General features: G+C 36.8%; 1 pseudogene across 1 annotated transcript; it reads right to left on the bottom strand.

The window, feature by feature from the left end:
- Positions 1-372: 372 nt before the first annotated feature.
- Positions 373-2,423, bottom strand: LOC308494383 (vasculin-like; annotated as a pseudogene). Its single transcript has 3 exons — positions 1,946-2,423; positions 1,020-1,885; positions 373-477 (listed from the first exon to the last, which is right to left on the bottom strand). The product of its transcript is annotated as a vasculin-like (transcript).
- Positions 2,424-17,465: the final 15,042 nt, after the last annotated feature.

The following is a 17,465-nucleotide window of genomic DNA, read 5'->3' on the forward strand; positions in this document are numbered from 1 at the left end:
TTTTGTTCTTAAGACCTGGACATTTTAAGACAGAAGCTTTGCAAAACATTACACATTTTTTTATTATTAAATGAGAAAATCTCATTTGTTACATCAACACATTGCTAGTCAGAGAAATGCTGTAGTGATGAAGAAAGTCAATGTTGGATCAACCAAAGTCCTCATTTCTACAACATTCATTTACAAAGAAATAATGTTCAATACAGCCCAACACAACATTCTTGGTTTTCTTCATATTGAATTCCCCCCAAAAAATCATCTTCTAATGGGGTATTTTACTACATAAATTATAGTTTCTTCATTTTTACAATTCACCCCAAACTGTATGAGAGATGTATCACACTAAAATTTCTAAAGCTGTTAGGAAATCCTTCACACATTGTCGTCATCTGATGTTACTGCTACTTATTTCTGTGTCATCATTCTCAATAGTGGGTTTGAAAGTGCTGTTTTTGTGTACGCCAATGTTCATTGCAGCTTTGTTTACGGTGGCCAAGACATGGAAACAACCAAAATGTCCTTCGATAGATGAATGGATAAAGAAGTTGTGGTACATATACACAATGGAATACTATTCGGCGTTAAGGAAAGATGATATAGGAGCATTTGTGACAACATGGATGGATCTCGAGAGAATAATGCTAAGTGAAATAAGTCAGGCAGAAAAAGCAGAGAACCCTATGATTTCACTGATATGTGGTATATAAACCAAAAAGAACAAGACAAACAAATGAGAAACAAAAACTCATAGACACAGACAATAATTTAGTGGTTACCAGAGGGTAAGGGGGTGGGGGGTGGGTGATGAGGGTAAAGGGGATCAAATATATGGTGATGGAAGGAGAACTGACTCTGGGTGGTGATCACACAATGGGATTTATAGACAATGTAATACAGAATTGTACACCTGAAATCTATGTAAATTTACTAACAATTGTCACCCCAATAAAATTAATTTAAAAAAAAATAAATAAAAATAAATGACTTGGAGAAAAGGAAAAAAAAAAAAAAGAAAGTGCTGTTTTTCCGGGGTCCAAACTTGAAGTCACAAATCAGGCCATTTTTCAAAATATCATTTTTCCTCAGACCATTCTTCTGTAACTGTTCACTAATAACTTGGAATTCTCTCATTTCATCCTCAGTTAAGGGAGCACATGTTTCATCATTTTCACTATCTTCTTGCCAGCCATTCTCTTTTAACAATCTGTGTTCTGCCTCAAGTGAACTTGAAAGAACATCAGTTTGTGGGAAGGTTGAAGACCGAATGATCTGTTGGGAAATAACCGAGGCATTGCCATTCTCTTGAGGAACTTCATTTTCATCAAAATTTTGGTTTGTATCCCTTTCTTGATGAATACTATTGCTGTTATGCAAATTAAATGAGTTGCCATCCTTCTCTGAGCCAGCATGGCTTTCATCTTCATGTTCCTCTTCTACTCTGTCCCTTTTCAATGCTTTCAAAAATTCACTCTTCTTATCAGTGCGCATTCGTGTTAGTTTGGTTAGATGAGGCTGCTGATTAAGTTTGTCAACAGGTGAAGAGGAATTTGAGTGATTACACTCTTTCACTGAAGTTGTAGATGGACTAAAATTTTTGGCAGTTGATTTGAAAGCACTGAAATTGCCAATACCATATGTAGACTCATGGGAGAAAGAAGTCCAACTTTATTTTCTTTAGTTTGGCTTTTCCATTGTGTAGGTTTTGTAGGTGGAGCAGCAGGTTTAGGGACTAAACGTTTATAAACACTTGGACCAGTCCCGTTCTTAACTGGCTGTGATTGAAGATTTCCTACTACTGGGAATCCAGATAGCTGTAAATCTTTTGTATTGCCTTTCTTAATGACCAGCATCCTTGGAGCTTTAGATTTAGGATTTGGAGGATAGTCTAAGAGAGGAGTTTAGGAGATTTTTTTGGTTGGGTATGTGTGTGTCTGGACGTGTAGGCCCCATACACCCGCAGCTAAAGACTTATTCTGATTTGGTTCTCTCTTATATTCAGGATTTAAAGATGGAAAATCCTCAGCCTCAAACGGTTTGCGTTCTCTTTTGTCTTCTTTCCTCCCTATTTCATTGTCAGGTATGTTGTTTTCATGTAGTCCTGGGCTTTTTCCAGAATGGAAAATACTGCTACAAGAACGGGAACTTCCACCATGGTATCCCCCTCGATGATTTACATTTTCAGTACCATTTCTTCCATGTGTACGCCATCCATTTTTTTCTTTCCTTCCAAAGTTACCTCCATTAGGACATCCAATACCAGAATCAAAGCCATCTGAAGAGTTGTGTCATCGACGATTCACATCATAATGATTTTCTGTCCATGAAAAGTTTTCAGAATGCTTCTCAAAATTCAATGATGACTTTGTTGATGACAGTGGTGTGGGAAAATTAAGCCAAGCTGGAGCAAAGTCATGCTGCGCCATGTAAGTCCAGTCTCTCCAACTCAATGAAACAAGGCTTCAACACCTCATGGCAAGTCCAAATTCCAACAGAACTGCACAGGAAGGTGTTGAATTTTTCTCTGTTATCTTTGTGTTTTCCAGTTTGCTTTTTTATTTTGCATCCTCTGAAATAAAATCCAAGTTCTTCGAAGATACTCAAGTTATGACTATTTGACATAGAGTTACTTCAAGTCAGCTACCCATACTTCTGTTTTAAAGTTTTCATATGGCTAGCTCCAGAATTAGCCAAGTTCCTTAGATTTAAGATTATAAAGTCTTCTTTATTATTCCATGAACTTGTCACTGTTGTACTTATCCACTCCAGATGAAATATCCAATTTATGAGCCAAAAAGCAAAGACAAAAAGAAAATTTCACATCTGAAGAGCATTCCTAACCATCAGCATATACAGTGACACATAGCTATCTCAATACTACCATGCTGCGGGGAAACTGCAACATCTTAAATTTCCATGTAAATAAAAGATAGAAGGAAAAAAACTCTGTATTCTTTCAATGTCTTCATTTAGAAAAGCTGCCCCACTGTGACATGAATAGGGTTGAGGTCAAAAATTCCTAAAACTTTTAATAAAGGTAAAAATAAATTGCCATGAAACTTCAATAATATTTAAACAGTAATTTGAAACTTCTGAAACTACTCAGTACATAAATCACACATATCTTACAGTTTTGGCTGAAGAATACTAACAAGAGGGGAGGAGTTGGGGAAAGGCAAAAATACCACCAGCTGAAATACTTGAAACCAGGTATATCATCCGTTTGAACCAAAATGCTAAAAATGACTAACTATGTTTCTTTTTAAGTAGCTTGTAGAACTGTTCACTACTATGAATTCACTTCAGAGATGCTTCTCGACAATTTTAATAAACTTTTGGGGCAAAATTATCCAAAAACACTGTAATTCCAAAATGGCCACTTGAAATATCCAGGGCCTCTTACACAAAACCTAGATGATCTTCATATCTGAGTAATTTGATCACCTTCTCCCACTCCAGAAGTGCCCCTGGCCTGGGGGTGCTGCTGCGCTTGATCCCAAGAAGAGGTTTTCGGTACTTTGAATAATCCCCTTTTGCCGCTTTTCCCTCCCCCACAACGAGTCTCCTGTTATTTCTTTTTTAAAAATCTTTCCTGACTGTGTGACGTCCTTCTTCTTTATTAAAGAATGAAGTCCTCTGAACTCCTAGATTCTCTTTCCATATGTCCTACTTTCTCTCCAAAGATGATCCCATCCATTCCTATAACTTCAAAAGCCACCTGTCTGCTTATAATACCCATTTTGATCACCTTTATTGTATAAGCCAACTGCCAAAGTAAGTTGTATGTCTCCAAAGTCAGACATACAGTCTTCTCTTATTAGTGGGTAGCTGCAGCATCTTCCCAGCTAACGAAGCCTGAAGTGTAAGTGTAATCCTCTCCCCTCCCTTTCTCTCACCCCCGCTGCAATCCAGCAGTAAGTCCATTCCATTCAACATTCATAATATATCAGAAGTCCACACTCTGATATATGAACCAAGCCAAGGTCTGATATATTATCTTCTCTAGCCTCAGCCACTGCAACTGCTCCTGCCTGCTCTCCCAGACTCCTAAATTGCACCCTACCACGATTCTCCATCCAGCAGCCTAAATAGTCTCTTTAAACTGCAATTCAATTAATGAGCCCTCTCCTTTTTAACACTTCAGTAATATTAAACAGTAATTTTCAATGGCTTCCAAATACATATAATTAGAATCGACTACATACATCTCATCCTGTTCTGCAAGGCCCTATGTGGTCTGCCAATGACCAAATCTCCAATAGCACTTTGTGTCAAATCCCCTTGCTCACTAGGGCTATTTGACAGTTTCTAAAACAAGGCAGCTCATGGAAACCTAAGAACATTTCCAATCACTGTTCTCAGCACCTGCAATAGGCTTCCCACGGTTCTTCTTATAGGAGGATTCTTCTCTTTGTTCAAGTTTGGTTCCAAAATCCCCTTCTTAAGGGAGCTCTTAAAGAACCCATCTAACATCTGCCCCCAAGCCACTACAACTGTTATTCTCTCCCTTCACTAGACTTGCTTCCTCTCTGGTACCTTTACAATCTGTATTTACATTCTTATGTCTCTTTTTACTTGTTAAGTATATGTCTCGTCTGGTAGTCTCCTAGCTTCATGGGAATAGAACTATACCTATTTCATTTGCAGTTTATTCCTGACACTAATTACAGGCCTGGAATGTTTTCAGGGAATATTTGTCAGCACTCAAGCAATCTATGTTGCCTAACTAAGTGAATGAATTATATGAGGTGGTGATGATGAGAGATATGACTCCCCACACTAGCACCTTAGCTTGGCTTATTAGCCGCAATTATAGACTACATCATTAGGTGCACACACATTTTAAAATGAACACATTTGTCCAGGTTTTGTCCTTGACGTAAAGAGAAACAAGGAAGAGGATAAGTGTAGGTCAATTTAAAGTCTCTGCTAACTGAAAATCAACCTAAAGTTTATGTGTCTCAGTGGGTTGCACTGACTTAGGTGTAAGTCATATACAAAAAATTGTTTCTCCATTAGTCATGATTAGATTTTATGGTTAATATAAGTTGTGGATATAATGGCCTTCAACTGCCTTGGTTTGTTTCTTTTTTAAAATAGGACTTTCTTGTAGTGCCAAAGAGAGCTGTACTCTAGGGTTGCTAGTGCTTTTCCTTCAGAGATGATCACCACTTATAGATATACCCTGTAGTTTTACACATAAAAATATCCTGTAATATCATATAGAATGAATATCGCTCAGACTATGCCTTGAAGAAAGCACTTAAGAATATCATGAGAGCGTAACATATAGTATATACACAAGATTGTTTCTTTACATTTTTAGAGTTAGGGGCATAAACATTTGTCAAATCTATAGTTTCTAATAAGTTATTTTAATTCATTGAAACTTGAGAAATAGCTTTGCACATGGCACACATACTTCATCCTGTCCACAAACATTTATTGAATATCTATTATTTAGTAGAATAAAAATAGTGTTGATCTTCATTACTCATGGATGTTGTATTTGCAAATTCATCTACTCAGTAAAATTTACTTGTATCCCCAAAATCAATACTGGTGGCATGTTTTAGTCATTCACCAACATGTGCATAGTAGTGAAAAATTTGTCACCTGAAATTCACACTTCAGCTGAAAGCCTAACAAGGTGACGATACTTTGTCTTTTCTTTCAGCTGTCATAAACAAGTGGGGTGGGTTGTGTTTTTCGGGGGTGGGGGGCTTGTGATCTATTTAGTGCCACAATTTTTTGTTTTGTTTTTTGTTCTTGTTGTGGTGGTTGGTAATTTCACTGTTCAAAATGGCCCACACGCATACTTCTGATGTGCTGTCTAGTGTTCCTAAGTACAAGAAGGTCCTGTGTTAGGTAAGTATTGTCCAGGCATGAATTATACTGCTGTTGGCGAAGAATTCAATGTTAATTGATCAACAATATTATACATCCAGAAAAAGGGAAATTCACCAGTCTGTACATGAGGCTACACTAGAAAATGCTGAAGTAATATGTATAGCGCATGATGAAGCTATGGGAAAGATGGAAAATTGACTAAATCTGTGGATTCCTAAGATCAAGATCAATAACAAATATATAGGGAAGAGCATTATTATAAGGTGAAAGCCAAAAGAAATTAGTCACTTTAGCCAAGGTCGGGAAAATATTAAACTCTTCTCTGCTAATGCTGGCTTGCACGTTTCAAGAGGTGAGATGTGTGGGAAAATGTTAAACTTCAGACAAGACAGTTTTCATAGATCAGGAGACTGTGGAACAATTTTTAAAATCCCCACTAAATGTTATACAAATAAAAGTTTATGTGGAAGAGCAGGTTTTCAACACCGATGAAACTGGCTTGTTTTATAAGGACATTGACAAATGAATCTATATAATGCAAATGATATTTGGGTTGATGAAAATGTGACCTAACCCTGCATTTCCCCTAGAAGCAATAGTTCAGTATTTGCTAATTTTGTGTTCTCAGCAACTTTATAGAACAAAGGTAGCAAAAATCACAAGAATCAACTGTATGTCTCTCACCTACAAGAGGATGCATATAGCTTAGTGGGTAAGAGGCATATTGGCAGACAAATACATGGCATTTATTAAGCACACAATATAAATTTGTTGAATGAATGAATGAGTGAATTAATGAGTGAATAAAAAATTAATGAAAGAAATATGTATAAGTGCAACAGGAGATACCTAACCTAACCTGAGAACTAAATGAAGAATGTCTTGCTAAAGAGCCACTGCACTGAAAACTTACGGATTGAAAAAAAAGTTACCTAGGCTGGCCAATTAGCTCAGTTGGTTAGATAGAGCACAGTGCTCATAACACCAAGGTTGCTGGTTTGATCCCTGCATGGGCCACTGTGAGCTGCATCCTCCACAACTAGATTGAAAAAACTACTTGACTTAAAGCTGATGGGCCACTTAAAAAAAAAAAAAGTTATCTAAAAAAAGAGCTGCATGTACCAAAGTATGTAAGGAAGATAACCTAGAAAGTTCAGAGAATCCCAAACAAATCAGTATGGCTAGAATATAGGATACTGTAGGAGAATTATATGAGTTGAGATGGGCAAAGAGCCAGGGGCCAGACTACTTAGTTTAAATTGCATGCTAAAGGTAATGGGGAATAATGAGATGTCTAAAACAAAGACATTTTTCTAGTCTCCATCTTTTATCCTAATAGAACTGTGTCAACTGTGTCTGGTTTTAAAAGTGTCTATTGATGAGTCCTTAATTTTCCATGTCAATCTACGCTAGGAATCCAATTTAAAATACTCACTTTATTTTAGTATTTTTTAAGACTTTCAAATTATTTTAGGTAGCACATTGTACTCATTGGATAACTCTGAAAATGCAGAACTAATGAGAGTGTGAGAATGATAGATACACCACACAAAATGAAAGAGAAAAAATATATACATATATATAAATCTGTGTGTGTGTGTAGAAAGACAGATAGATAGATAGATAGATAGATAGATAGATAGATAGATAGATAGATAGATAGATAGATGTCCAAAAATATTTTATAACCCCGGTATATATGTATTATGAATTATGGAACACTACTTAAATGCCCAGATGCAGAAAGAGGGCTTCTTTAAGCCGGTAAAAATCCTAAACCTAGTCCCTTAAATATTATGCACTCTATCTGTTGGAGACTAAGTTAATGAATGGTCTTAATTGAAAGTTTGATTCTAATTAGTCTTTTTAAAAATGGATCAGGAGACAGGGAGAGGGAGAGAAGGAAACAGGAAGGAGGGAAGGAAGGAGAATGAGAGAGGGAGAGGGAAAAGGAAAAGGAGAGAAAAGGAGAGGGAGAGAGAGATCAGCACTTTGTTGGAGAATGACTTGTCTGTGGGTCACCAGCTTGCTACTGGAAGCAGGTGTCAGCTTGGCTGACATTGTAAAGAGACACTACAGGATAGAGGGAAAGGCACTCGTCTCACATTCCTGAGTGACAAAGAAATGGAGAATCATGTTCTCCTCCAGTGCACAAAAGGCAAAGATAAGTGCACATGCTATGAAGAAGCGATTGAGATTGAGAATTCATCTTTTGGGAGAAGAGAGAGGAAAAAGGCATATCCGTCTTCACACAATGGCAGCTACTACAAAGAAATGACAGAGTACAAGTGTTCTATGCAGCCAAGTATAATTAATAATGAAAGGAGAAGCCTGGAAGCTCTAAACCAAAATAAAAGCAACAACTTTTGCATTTTCTTTTAGTCTTTTGGCTGTGCATATGTATTTAACATTGTTTTAATCAAATGCTTGATGTATTTTTTTTGCATCATTTAGTTCAATGCATTTTCACTCATGAGTCATTAGTACTGTATTTAATGTTCTATCTGAATAAAACCTCAGGAGAATACAATGTGAGCAAAGAAACTACTTTCAAATGAACATTCTACATAAAACTCATTACTGAAAACCTTGCTATCTTGGCCAAAATAACCAATAACATATGTCTTGACCCTCCGTATGAAACAGCTCTGTTTTGTCTTCAGTGATTCAATAGAAAAGAACCATTTAATCAATCTCATAAAACACAAGAGTTTACATAAACCATACTTAAGGATAGCTTTCTGTCAGAGGGCATTTTTTCCTGATTAATTGCTTATTATGCTAGTATGATAGTATTGCTGCTTGCCATATTTACATTTAACATTTTTACCATGGACTTTGCTGATATGTAGGAAAGAGCTGATTATAAAAGTAAGAAAAGGCAAGAGATTAGAGCTTTGAATCACATCAAGCAAATCTCAAAAAGCATTAAGCAGAATTCACAGGCCAATCACTAATATACATGTACAAACCTAATAGTAAGTAAATTATAGATCCTCTTGTTTTCCTAGAAAAATCAAGTTCTATAAATATTATAACTTCTGATTCAAGCAATTCAATATAAATCCAACAAAACGTAAGTTAATGACAGTAACTATTTGTCATTTTAAAAGAGTAATATAATTTTCTATTTTTCATAAAAGTAGATAACATTGAGCATTTTTAGTGTTTTTTATACATTAATTTATTTAAACTGTCTCAACAACTCTTTGAAATAAGAACTGTTTATTATCTCCATTTTTTTCAGATGAAAATGCTGAAATGCAAAAAGTTTAAATATTTTTGCCAAGATGATGTAAGCTACAAATTTGGGGAACTGAGATTTAAACCAATTTAGTTCTATCAGCAAGCTCACAGCTGCTAAAATATAAATTTTATTATGATATTTTGTTCAAGCTCAACATACTTTCCTTAAAAATTCAGTTGCAGAGTACCATCATCCTCACCTTTAAAAAACAAGGATTTTGGGCTGGCCCGGTGGCTCAGGTGGTTGGAGTGCCATGCTCCTAACACAGAGGTCGAACAACGGATTGAACTGGAGTGGTGGGGGAGGCAGAAAAGGGGGAAAAATAAATAAATAAGGATTTCCTTATATTTCCAAGAATAAGGAAATATAAATCATGAATTTATATTTCATAATTGTAATAAAATATTACCTTTCGGTCACTCTTGGTATCCTTCCCAAACATGTTTATCTAGAATTCTTGAAAGTCTGTTGCATTAATTTCTGCAAAGCTATTTCATTTTGGAAAACAGAAGACTTCCTTCTGACTCACGTGGTCAAAAAGAATTGTAACACATAAAAATAGATTATAATTAGAATTTTATACCAAACTCTTTATTCTATTTAATATAATTTACTATGTTTATCATGTTACTAAGGTGGTATTTACTTGTAAAAACCAGTTCACCTTACTTGGTTTGTCCATTCAAAAAATTAGTTCAGACAAATATTTTGATGGAAATGAACTAACATTTAATTTAGTCAAAAGAGTCAAACCAATCTGGTAGGTAGACATAGTCTAAGATCCAAGGATTTCTTACTATGCATGTCCAATTATGTCCAGATTTCTTCATATAATTTTATTTTCCTTGGCTTATTGCCTAGAAACTTGTACTCAACCCAGTAATTATACATAATTGTAATGCACAATAATTAATTGTATTTGCATGTGTTCTTGTGTATAGGCAGTGAGGAGATGGGGAATGCTTTAAGGTCAGATGGATTACTCGAAATCTTTTGCCATCAACCTCCCTAAACTTCTGATCTTTACCTAAAGATGCCTATCTAAATGGCCCGATCATATTGTTATTAAATAATTTGTTAAAACAGTGACTTGCTTCCATATAAGCAAAACTATGAGTCATTAACAATATACTTTTTACCAAGGTGATCATGCTTTTCATATGTAAATGTAGCTCTTTTAACATCCTTATAAATTAACTACCAGACTAAAGCATGTCATCCACTAACACATTTTGTAAAATGTACTAAAAATCTCTATGTTTCAGATATATTAAAGTAAGAATTCTTATTTCTCGCTATGTGCGTATATATAAGAACATGGAGAGAGCCCATTTTTGCCATATGTGGGTAAAAACAAGATGCATTCTCATAATTTTCTGTAAATTATTTCCCTTCCAGCTTTGTCTATTGCTTATTTGTTGCATTTGCCAGGATTATTTTGGCTGCAAGGGACAGAAACCCAATACAAACTAGCTTAAAACAGAAAAGGAGTAATTGTGTTTGAAAACCCAAAGCTTCAGGCAGGGTTAGGTCCTGGCTCTGCATTCCTCTCCGTCTTTATTCTGCTTTTCTCTCTGGCTTCATTCTGCAGCTTTCTTGGCATTCTAGCTAGATAGTCTTCACAGCATGTAGTCCAGGACAAAGAAAAAGCTTCTCTTCTTGCTTCCACTTATCAAATGTTAGGAAAACCTCTTATTGAAATATTATAATAGCCAGGTAGACCTGGTTGTTTAGCCTGGGTTGGTACCCACAAAAAGGAAAGGAACTAGGAAGGCAAAACAACACATGTCGTCCTCCATAGAAAGAATAGTGATTTCATTGGGTCTCTGTCTGGAGAATACAAAACATTGCAGAGAAATAGGAACAATGCCCCCTGAAAATTAACAGAGAGGAGCACCCTTCCAAAATAGGAACAGTACAAGCCTGAACCACTTATCAAGAAAAAATTATTTGCTTTAGTTCATGTTTGTCATATTCTGTTTCACAGAGACATGCCAGTATGTATCTTCACAGATATCTTGCTGTTTCCATGCAGAATCAAGCTGGATAAAATGTTCTCTGACTCGTTGATGTAAACTCCGCACTTGGCATTTTTGTACATGATAAAAAAAATTTAAAAAACACAAACAAAGCTACAATTAGAAGAATTAAGCCTCAATAGGATGTACAGATAAGACCATTAGAGGCTGCCTAAGTAAATTAATTCTGAGTTTGATTTCATTTTCCCAGAAAATATTTTTATTTGGAGATAATTTTTGAAATCCACAGTCAATTACAGAAACCTGTGATGTTTACAAAAATAATACTTGTAAAAATATTTCTCTTAAAAAAATTCCCCTTTTAAAACTTAAACCTGGAGGGGGTGGGGGGAAGCAATCTTGTCTTATGCTTTCTTTTGCCCAAACTGAACTTTGAACACTTTCTCAAGCCTTCTAATATTGCCATTTTGTCCAAATGCCATTTTTCTGTTTTTCCTAAAATACTAAAGAAATTAATGGGGTTGGTAGGGTTTTGAGGTGTCTTTATCATGCCTATAAAATTTTCAGTTACTTGGTATTCCTCTTAATGTCAGTGTTCTACCACCCCTTAAAGTGTAACACTGAAGGAATAATTTTAGAGATGTTGAGCTTGAAACGGATTTTGAAATATTTCATTTCTGAGCTGAGTCAAAAATAGGCATGTTTGTTAAAGAAAAAAAAAAAAACCTTCACAAAGAAGCTTGTCTGGGAAAAGTATTCTTCAAAACTGTAGACATTTCTATCAGAAATCCTCTGTTCCAATTCACAGAGCTTATAGTTCTGATCTCAGAGCTCAGAGCCCGCAGCTTGAATTCCTTTTCAAATAGGTTTAATGACTTTTAAGAATGTGTTTCTTGCTAAGTCTTGTGAGCTTCCGGTGTCAATGTTTGCCTTTTGATTTCTGTTATTTAGTTCACTTTTGTGCTCCCGACCCTTGGTAAAACAAGGGCCAAAACTGTCTGACTCTTTGTAAAATATGTGGTCATCCAACAGAGGACTCCTGGGTACACGTGTTTGCCTTAGACGTTAGACTTTTCCTTACTGAATCCACTTGCCAAGCTTGCCAAATATTTTTATATATCCAGCTCATTCTGCTATGATATTTGGACACAATAGATGTGTTAATTCACAAATGGTGTAGATTACACTAAATAAATCATATCTGACACATTGGACAGAAATTAAGGGATACAAAGTCAGTAATTTATGTTGTAGTCACTTACAGATCACTTATATTTCCTCTTTCAACCAAGAGAATTAAAACACATTTCAACATTTCTATCAAGTTTAAGGTGTCTTAGAATATGTAGGTAAGAAAATAACTTTGATTTGCCCACGGCCAATGAGACTGCCTGAATGGTTGACCAGGTTGACCAAGGTTATTTTTAAACGTTAAAACCATTTGGTCCCATCTGGAATTTAGCGATAACTCTACAAGAGTCCTGTTTTCTTAACACCTGGAAGACATTTCTGTTTTAGTGTAATACTAACAATCCTGAAACGCTATAAAGACCAATTATTTTAATTGTATTTCACAGACAGTGGTAGACTGCATTCCAAGCCTTGCAATTAGATTGTGGTTGGGTCAACATACCACTACTAGACAAACAATTCTAAATATGTGGACTTATTGTACGAGTGGGTTAGGCTGCCTAGGCAATCGAGTCTCCAGGTTCTCCTCTACTCCAGGGTCTCATCTTTAGCCTTGCCTGAGATAATCAGTTGATTTAAAAATCTAAATGAATATAATTGATTTCTCAATCACATTACCACCTTATTATTTTGTAGTGAGAAATATAATTCCCAATAAATGGCAATTATTTTATCAGCTAGTCAATGTAGAGATACAATGGAAATCTGTTTAAATACAGAAGGCAGTTTGCTGAACGTGGAAATTTTTAAAAAGGAAATAAAATGGTTTAAGGTTATTTCATCCAAGCCGAGAACTTGTCTTATTCTCTCTGCTTTCATCTCGTTCTGAGAGCTGATGATATTTGCAGCCCCCGGTTTAAAGGCTTAAGTTACCCCACAGCCTTTGAAAGAGCCAGAACACTGATAACTCTTACTCAGTGGGATATGGAATTAAGTAGCAGACCCAGGCACATAAAACACTGATGTTACCAGTTTTCGGGCCTATGAATAGTGGTCTCTCAGATTCTAAGCTCCCAAATAGCTCCCAAAAGCAGCATCCAGGAAGAAAGCCTGGGAATCTACACAGTGCTGAGTTACAGGACTCCTTATCCTTCTGGACGACTGACCCTCTCCATGTTGTCCTGCACCAGGTTCGGGGTGCTGCCTCTATCCTGCCTCTCCTTAGTCCTGTTGATTGGTTCCTGAATCGAGTGAGAGTTTCAAGAAGAAAAAGAGTGTACTTTCAAATTGGGATAATTCAATGAAGATTCAACAAAGGGACTATTCACAAAGATAATGACCAGGGTGTAGGGGAACCAGAGCCGAGGGCTGGTAAGAGCAGAGCTGTTACTACCCTTAGGCCAAAAGGAGGCAGGGGTAAAGCAGTTGTTTAGACCCAGAAGAAAAGAACTGTAAAGTGAAAAGAGATAAGCTTCAGATGACATATATACAGCCAGTTTAACAGGACCCAGCAAGAAAGGAGCCAGGGAGCAGTACTCTGACTTCATTTCTCCCTTCATTTTGAACACCCTAGGGGGATCCCCATTGGCTCCAGGAGCAAGGAAGCCTGGTTGAAGAGTTGTACACACTGTGCTTTTCATGGCAGAGAGAAGGGTGGAGAAAGATGGACCGGAATAAGGAGAGGAAAATATAAAATATCCAGCACACTTCCCCTATCACCTATCAAAATATCAGGGGTGCCAAAAAATGTATAAACATGACTTGTATTCATCTTTTATTATCGATATCTATTGAATATTACAATTTTAATACAGTTTTTTTTTTCCTTTCTTAAAATGTGTATGTGTTTTTTGGAGCACCCGCTGTATATTGGTCTCTATTTCTTTGTTTTGGTCCCTACCCTGAGGCAGAATTCTGGGAATGATACCAAGTGTTTCCTTTCATTAAGAAAGGAAGATAGGAAATTTGGGACTTTCTGATACACTTCAGTTAGTAACCCTTTATGTTACTAACAGCCATACTAGACCCATTTCTATCCCCTCAAAGTTTAGGGTTTTATGTGTCTGCTTTCTCACTTTGTGAGGAGAAGAGCCATAGCTGATTCACCTTTGTACTCTTACAATTGTCTGGTGTATCGTGGTCGCTCAAAAATGTTTGCTAAACCTAACTAATTATTCTATCAAAATGCCCCCCTTTACTAACACTCTAGTATTGGCTGGAGTTTCTCTCTCATGGGCAGCATATGGAGTAGCACCAATCGGATCCTTTTCTTGCAGATCCACAGAAATTTCTTGCAGATCCACAGAAATTTCAGTTATCCCTTATCATGACACCATCACTTTCCTTCATTTAACATATCCTCGTGGCATGTTACATGTCACAGTTTGCAGCTTAGTTTTCATTGATTTCATTTTAGATGGCTTGTTGGTGACACGTAGGAAGACACCTGAATCTCATCAGTAACATGTCTTCAAATTACATTTTAGCATAGGTTACTTTGGGGAACATTTCTTATAGGCTGCTAATAACATCAAAAGCTTGTAATTGGTGTTAGCATCAAAGCAAACAGACTGACCTTGAAGCTCTCACATAGTATTATGCCTGGAATGTCAAAAGTTCTCAGTCAGATGGATAAATGAATGAACAAATGAACACATGCATGAATGAATGAGTGGATCATTGACAAAATCTTATGATTGTATATCATAGGTTCTGCCTAAATGTTGACTGCTAAACAGTAATCATGTCTAGGATAAGCAAAAACAGGGACACAGAACTAGTGGTAAACCTGAAGTTTTAGGAGAGACTCAGCTTATGATTCTGGGTAAAAATGCGTATAAGGGGTAGAACACTATACACAAAGGCTATAGGGAATTACAAACGATGGTGATGCATGGATGTAATCAGTATCAGGCTAGCAGAGATTCCTGTGCATCTGACAGAAAATAGCAACATGGAATTCTGAGACAAGTGAATTCATAAACACATGTCAGTGGGTGTGTGTTTATCGCCAGAGACACCTGTAAGCCAGAAGCCAGGCCCCAGGCGTGTTGACAGATTCTCGACCCAGAAGGGGTCCACATTTAATGTCAAAGGGCTGTGATGAATAATGCAGAACTTTAGTCCTGGAGAGCTAGCCAGATTTCTGGCAGGCACTTCCTCAATGTGGGAGATAAGAATAAGGCAGAAGAACAATTATTAGGATGCAAGTTCAGAGCCAGAGTACAGGCATTCAGTGAAAGGATATTTCCTCTGGCTTTATAAATGGTTCGAGTTTGAATGTTCGGAAATGAGGAGAAGGGTATTCCAGTTAAAGGGAACAGCATGACTCAAGTTGCTTTCATTCCAAATCCTGGCTGTGTGACCATGGGAAGTTAATTATTGTCTCAATTAATTCTTTTATTCTTTATCTGTGAAATGGGAATCATAAAAATATCTACATCACAGGATTTTTATTAGCATTACATGTAAAAAGTTTAACAGAGTATCTGGCAAGAGTAAGTATATCAGTTTCTAAGGAGGGCAAGCCATAACAAAATGCCACAGATTGGGTGACTTAAACCAGCAAAATTTATTTTCTCACAGTTCTAGAGGCTGGAAGCCCAAGTTCAAGGTGTCTGCATGTTTGGTTTCTCCCTGGCTTGCAGATGGCCATCTTCTTACTATGTCCTCACATGGTCTTTCCTTTAGGCACATGGATTCCTGGTGTTTCATTTTTTTGTATGTCCAAATTTCCTCTTCTTATAAGGACACTTGTCAGATTGGATTAGAACCCACCCAAATGACCCATTTTTAATTTAATCACCTTTTCAAAGGCTCCACGTTCATGTTCAGAAGTACTGGAGGTTAGGGCTTTAACATATAAACTTGGGGGGAACACAATTCAGTCCATAACAGCAAGCACCCAATAAATGTGAGTGCTGTCTAAAAAGCCATGAAGGCCAGAAAATATAAGGTGAGGACAATACTGTCCATTCATTAATTGATTTATTTGTTCAACACATAACAAAAATGAAAAATTCACAGAAGGCAGGGAGCCAAGGGAAGATGTAAAGAATGATTATTGAGGTTTGAACCTAGTAACCAGAATGCTGTAATAATTGCTGGAGGTAGAGGGAAGAGGATGAGTTCAGTTTGGGCCATTTTGTCCTCAAGAGTCAGATGAAAATCCAGATGGGGACATCCAAAACAGTTCCAAATATTAACAGTGGTCAGGGCTAGCACATAGATTTGGGTCAACTATGGTTGTAATTAAGGTTGCAATTAAGGTTGAGCCATGTAATTACTGAAAGGAAGCAAAAAAAAGAGAAGCAGAACAAGGAAAAACATTTTTTTAATTATATTGGAATTTTGTAGAAATGGAGTAGAATTAGTAGCAGAGCAATTTCAAAGAAGTAGAAAAAAAGAAGAAAGAGGCCAACTGAGGTGGGTGCTCTGGACTGAGTGTATTCCTCAAAAATTCATATGTTGAAACCCTGATCTCCTATGCAATGGTTTTTGGAGGTTGGGGCCTTTGCGAGGTACTTAGTTTATAAAGATGGAGCCATCATGAATGGGATTAATGCCCTTGTAAGAAGAAACACTAGAGAGATGATCTCTCTCGTCTGTGTAAAGATACTGCAAGAAGGTGGCCATCTGCAAACGAGGAAGTGGGTCTACCAGACACTGAATCTGCCAGCACCTTGCTCTTGAATTTGCCATTCTTCAGAACTGTGAAAAGTTTCCCCGAAAATGAGACCTACCCCAAAAATAAGCCCCAGTTAAGATCGTCAGCCAGACGGATGCATTTAGTACGTTATGACGATGTTCCAGAAGAAAATCGCATGACTGTATTTGAATAAATATAGATTGTTGTGCATGAATAATAAAGACATCCCCTGAAAATACACCCTAATGCATCTTTTGAAGCAAAAATTAATATAAGACCCAGTCTTATTTTGGGGGAAACACAGTATTTAAGTCACCCAGCTTATGGAATTGTGTTCTAACAGCCTGAGCTCACTGAGACAGTAGGAGACCTAGAAGAGCAAAACATCAGGAATAAAGGGAAAGGGAGAGGAAGAAGCTGTAGGCCTCAATGTTGGATGCAGAGAAGTAAGAGAAGATGAGAAATGCGAAGAACTGCTATACTTGGATCTTTTTAATAATTGATTTGTGACTTTCAAGGAGGTAGATTTGGTGGCACAGTGACTAGAAATTAGGAAGCCAGCTGGTGAAGCAGAGTCCTCTTTAAACAAGGATGAGGGTACTAATTTCACCCT

This window comes from Rhinolophus hipposideros (genome assembly GCF_964194185.1).
Source record: "Rhinolophus hipposideros genome assembly, chromosome: 3".
In the NCBI taxonomy this organism is placed as follows: domain Eukaryota; kingdom Metazoa; phylum Chordata; class Mammalia; order Chiroptera; family Rhinolophidae; genus Rhinolophus; species Rhinolophus hipposideros.